Source organism: Rutilus rutilus (assembly GCF_951802725.1).
Source record: "Rutilus rutilus genome assembly, chromosome: 15".
NCBI lineage: Eukaryota > Metazoa > Chordata > Actinopteri > Cypriniformes > Leuciscidae > Rutilus > Rutilus rutilus.
The window spans coordinates 2,477,522-2,483,521 of NC_140220.1; positions in this window are offsets into that span (position 1 = coordinate 2,477,522).

The following is a 6,000-nucleotide window of genomic DNA, read 5'->3' on the forward strand; positions in this document are numbered from 1 at the left end:
TTCGGTGCGGAGGACGTGAGCCACGTTGCTCCCTATCGATGTGCTGACCACGGTATGAAAGCGTGGAGGTCTGCAAGCGACTTGGAATGAGTAACCCTCGGTTTATTGTGTTCAACACCCATTTTGACACATCGGGGATGGCTTCCCAGGCCTTGGCCAGAGTGACTAGGGGTTGAATAAAGTATAGGGGCAGGCCGCCGTGTGTCGGGGACCCGGCCGGCCAGGTGTTTAGGAGAGGAAAAGTGCTCTTTTTCGTTATGTTTGTCGAACTGGAGCATTTGGGCAAGAAGTGTCGCATGGCCTGCGAAGATTTCTGTGCTTCAGCGAAATGCTCAGTGAAGCCCTTCACCGCGGGGTCGAAGAGACCATTGGTAGATACGGGGGAGTCCAGGAAGGCAGTCCTGTCTGCGTCCTTTATCTCCGTGAGGTTAAGCCACAGGTGGCGCTCTAATACTACCAGGCTGGCCATGCTTCCAATGGCCTGGGCGGTGGTCTTTGTGGCGCGTAGGGCCAGATCAGTGGTGGAAGGTCAGATCACGGAAGGTCGTGGGGTCCGGTCCAGACTCGTCCATGGAGCGGAGGAGTTTCGCCTGGAACACTTGGAGGACCGCCATAGTGTGCAGGGCTGAAGCAGCTTGACCAGCGGAAGCATAGGCTTGGCCGGCAAGAGCTGAAGTAGATCTGCAAGGTTCGGACTGATGAGCCACTTTAGACCTCCATCCTCCGGGGGGGGCAGCTTTATATACCTTTTCCTCTGCGCCGTCAAGAGTTGAGAGCGTTGCAGAGGCGGAAGTGCGAAGGCGGGCCGAGTAGTGGGCACGCCATTAGTTCGTCATGATGGGGGGTGTGGTTAATGACTGAGCCCGACCAATCCTCGCCTTCAGAGGCCACCAACGACAGGCTGTCATCGTGGAAGTCTTCCTCCAATCCACCAAAAGAGACGAGGCCGGCCGCTTCAAAGGAGGGGCGCTGGTCTGCTTTGGTGAAGAGACACGCGGGGTCTGAGCCGGCGTGAGGTCACTCGTCTCCGTGCACTTGTGTGTTCTCTGACCCCGACATTTCTTCCTCTGAGGCTCTTGGGAGGTGGGAAACGGGAGGGTGCAAGGGGCTAAAAAAAAAGAAAAAAAAAAAAGAAGAAAACTAGCCGCAAGCGCAGAGAGGAGAGCGGCTTGTTCTCGCAATGAGAACAGCCGCCCTGTATGAGTGCAGTTTCTGCATGGTTTCTGCCCAGGCAGGAAATGCACTCATGGTGCTCGTCTGTGAGATGCAGAGGGGCTCTGCATGTGACAGTCGGGACATGGCATTTGAAACAACGTTGTGCTGCTCTTTTAGAAGGAAATTAGCTTTTTAGACGAATCGCTTGTCAAAAAGAAAACGTCACCGGATGGCTGCAGGGAAACGGCGATTCAGCAGATGACGGCGTCAAGTCAGAAGCGCTGAACAGGAGGCCGCCGACCGCTGAACTGCTGCTGCAGATTCGCTGAGTTCCGCTGCTGCGCTCATTCGACGGCGAAAAGACGTTCAATGCTGGAGAAAATCAGCGACAAGTTGAGTCTTCGCTGAAGGAGAATAAATCGCGAAATGGGCCGCTTATATAGTTAGTAGCTCCGCCCATTTTGCCGGGCTCAGCCTGCTGGTGGCGGGACGCGCCCGATAGGTTTGCGCAGCCACACCGCCTCGCCTTAGGTTCGTGCAGTTCCCGCGACCCAGCCAATCAGCATGCTTGTGCTTTGTACTATGCTGGCTGTGCAGCTGCACTGCATTTTAAAATAAAGGCTTCAATATTCTCGAGAAAAGGAGTTTTCCCATCGTGTCTAGCGCCACAATACGAGTCAACCATTTTCGAAAGGGAACTATGTGCTGTAAACAGTTTTTCACAGGCATGTAACACTTTCACATACAACTTTAAATTAATGCAGATCCTAAAAACAAAAAATTAGTATTCAGACATTGTAAAATGTTATCAGAAAAGGTAGCTAAAATGTGTTTTCTGAAAGCATGTAAAACTATAGGCTTTCAAATTTTATAACGTGAAACAAGGTTTTGAGGTCAAACACTGCAATCAGGGGTTGTTTTTATTAAAATATTTTCACAGAGTGTTTTTTTTTCACCCACATCCAAGCTACATTAAAATGTTAAAAACAAAACAAATGTAAGCCTGTTTATCGGTCCAATGGCCGGTCTCCAATAATACGGGTGAAGGTTTTTGCGCATTACTGTCTTTCCTTTTACGCAACACAACAAGATTAAATGAAATACATTTTCCCATATGTATTACCTCGTTATTTCATCTGACTCCATAAATGAAAAAGGTTTTAATCATATCTGAGCATCATTAAAAGTGAGTGAATGTTTGATTATTCTTTTTAACTCTAAGTATATTTTACCCGTTCCAGATTAAGAAACTATGTCGCTCAGAGGTCTTCTGTTTAACGCGGGTCTCACGTTCACAAGCTTATCAGTTTTGGTCACCAGACAGAGGTAATTGCTATATACCTGAGATCGGTCACATTCACGCTTACACAATCAAAGATACTTTGGTTTAGCCCCCATGGAACTGCATACACTTGAATTTAACTTAAACGTTTACTTCAGTAGAGGTATGGCCACTATTACAGATAAGCTGACCAACATTACTTCTCTTAAAATAGCTTTGGATTGGCCATGCCGTGGTTTCCCACGTACACATATCTAAAGTAACATTAAATTAAAACAGAGGTAAGACAGAACCAAATTTAGATTGGTCAAACGGAAATTCACTTCTTGTCTTTGCAAACCAAGTACACTTGAATTGATGCCAAATATTAGTTGTCACTAATCTGACGCAAAACTTGCGGGAACATACGAATTCTACTTGGGAAAATAAAATCAAATGTAACAATTTATTATGTCAGGTATCCTTTGAGAGCAGGATGCCATTTGCCTGGAAGACACACCCTCCTCTGTGTGAGTTAGCCCATCTCTAAAATCTTAAATACCTTATTATATTTTGGTTTACTACTTTGGGTATGAGACCTTTGTACCAGTCGCACTGAGACATTTCAAATGATACCAAACATGTGTAATACTATATATAATATTGCATGATAATTATTCACATTAAACCATATAGATTCTTAGGTGAATTTTGGTGATCTCAGCATTGCGTCTCGAATGGTGCACAAGAGTGAGTTCAAATGTTAATTTCCTTTGTTCTCTCAGAGAGTTGCCCTCTCTTCCAGTTTTTCCAGTCAACACAAACAAACAAAAAAAGCCGAGAAGGTTATAAAGTTTTCACATGATGTTAAACCATTTCAGACCAGGTCAAATGTTTTTCTAAAACAATGTTTCAAATTAAAAAGTTAAAAAGTTCCATAGCCTAGACTCAGAGGGAAAAACTATGGAAGCTTGTTTCCGCCACAAAATAAAACATTTTAAAAGATAATTGCGACTTTTTATCTCACAATTGCGAGTTTACATCTCGCAATTCTGACTTTATTTCTCAGAATTGCGAGATATAACGTCAGAATTGCGTGAAATAAAGTCAGAATTGCGTGTTATACAATCAGAATTTTGACTTTTTTTCTCTCGCAATTGCGACATCTTTGACATCTTTTCTCAGAATTGTGAGATATAAAGTCCAATTCTAAGGGGAAAAAAAGACAGATTTTTTTTTTTTACCTCAGAATTGTTTATATCTCACAATTCTTTATAACATATACTTTATATATATACTTTATAACACGCAATTGCGACTTTATATCGTGCAATTCTGACTTTATATCTCCCAATTGCGACTTTATTTCTCAGAATTGCGACTTTATATCTCGCAATTGCGACTTTATTTCCCAGAATTGCGACTTTATAACACGCAATTCTGACTTTATATCTCGCAATTGCGACTTTATTTCTCAGAATTGCAACTTTATAACACGCAATTCTGACTTTATATCTCGCAATTGCGACTTTATTTCTCAGAATTGCGACTTTATTTCTCACAATTCTGACTTCATATCTCGCAATTGTGAGAAAAAAAGTCAGAATTGTGAGATAAAAAGTCAAATTATTATTATTTATTTATTATTCATTGGCGGAAATTAAGCTTCCATACGCGTGGTATCGAGAGACGAGAGCTGGCGTATTTTCCCCAGGGTTTAATAGCTAAAATGAAGTAAGCGCCGCCACACTCGTCATGGGGATTGAGTGAGAAAAAGTATACAAATAAACATTCAAAACTCGATTCACAAATAGAAATAGGCAAATAAAAGGAAGAGAACAAAAGTCGGTAGAGAGGTTATCTCTTCTCCTGCTCAACTTTCGCATGTCATACGGATACACCCTATACCGCGCATGTGCGTACTGCACATCCTTACTGCTGCACTGAGATCTGCACATTCATCAAAGCTTGAGTTTGTTAAACAAGGTTCCACACTCTTGTAAAACCCCCAGATAAAATTCAAAGACTATGTTTGCACAAAAGTGCATTTCTAGAGGTCAACTTACTAGAAAGTAAATACCGCATGAGCCATTTAAAATGAATACAGAAAAGCCACTTGTGATCAGTTTTGAATGTTTGTAATTGACATTTTATATACTAGTCAATGACGCTGTTTACATCTCGTTTCTTTTTGTTTTTTTGTACAGTTTGTAAGGACTATAATAGGAATTTATGAAAAACATGAACATATCATAAAGAGAATTAAATGACAGTCCTTCTACATGAGTGTTTAAGACTAAACAAATATTTCTTTTAGAACATCTTTCTGCTATGTCTATGAAGCATCGACATGAAAGATGAGTATTGCTGTTTTTCTGTTACCTATAAAACTATTTCACTTCAAACTCGTCTATTACATTTAAAGATGTGCATTTCACAGCACAGTCATAGATACAGTTATTTTGTGTATGTCACTTGTTTTTTGTTTTGTTATTGTTATTTTGTTTGTTATGTTACAACAGTTAAGCTAATGAATTACAGTTGATAAGTGGTATTTTTAAGTGAAAGGTGGGATGATTCATTTTTTATTCTGTCCACACCAATACTTTGACACCAGAGTTTTAGACATCAGTCTTTTAGGTCTGATCCAGAAAACAGACATTGCGTTTTATGTCTTAATCATTTGTTCTTCTTTTTGGCCTCATCAGCAGAATACCAAAATGTTTTAACATATCGTAAATTTCAATTTTTAGATAAATTATCTAACTATTATATCTAACTATCAACAGTTATATGTGAAACAAGCTCAGTCGCATTAGAGTTGGTTTCTTGTTTATATTGAACCAACTTTGAACAGTATTAAAACAACTTTGTTTTCCTAGAATGTCGTCAGCTGGTAGTAATTTCTTGCATATGTCTATCTCACCCCTATCGCAGGTGTTTTTTATTTTATTTTTATTTTAACATCTTAATATTTGGTAAACGTTAACTTAAAGCCTGCGCAAAATGAAAAACATCCTATCTACAACAACAAATGCTTGTTACAGATCTTATTGCGAACAGATTGGCTTCTTTGGCGTTAAGACACACGATCGTAACATCATGCCATGAATTTGTTAGGCCTCTTACGACCATTTCATTTTTGAGATTTGTTACACGTTTGGTATCCCCCACACAGTCATTATTCAAATCACACACAGCATCGATGATCTTATGCATCAAGTCAACCATCTGGTTAAACCGATTAGGTCAGCTCGGTCAGGAGGTCAACCGAGCTCAGCCCTCCCCGCTGGAGCACTCTAAAAAAATAATTCTTAGTAAATATTACAGTAATATTTAACTTTATTAACTTAATAAAATCTCTGAATATCATTTACTTGATTGTTTGAGTTAAACATACCAAAATAATTGACTAAAAATCCAACAAGTTAATTTTATCTAAAATTTACAGTCATATTTAAGTTCTTTTCACTAAAAGAATTTAGTATTTGACTAACCAATTATTTATTTATAATACACTTAATATATGTGTGAAATTTCTATCAAAATATTTGAGAATGGATAATTAAACTGATCTGTTTCAA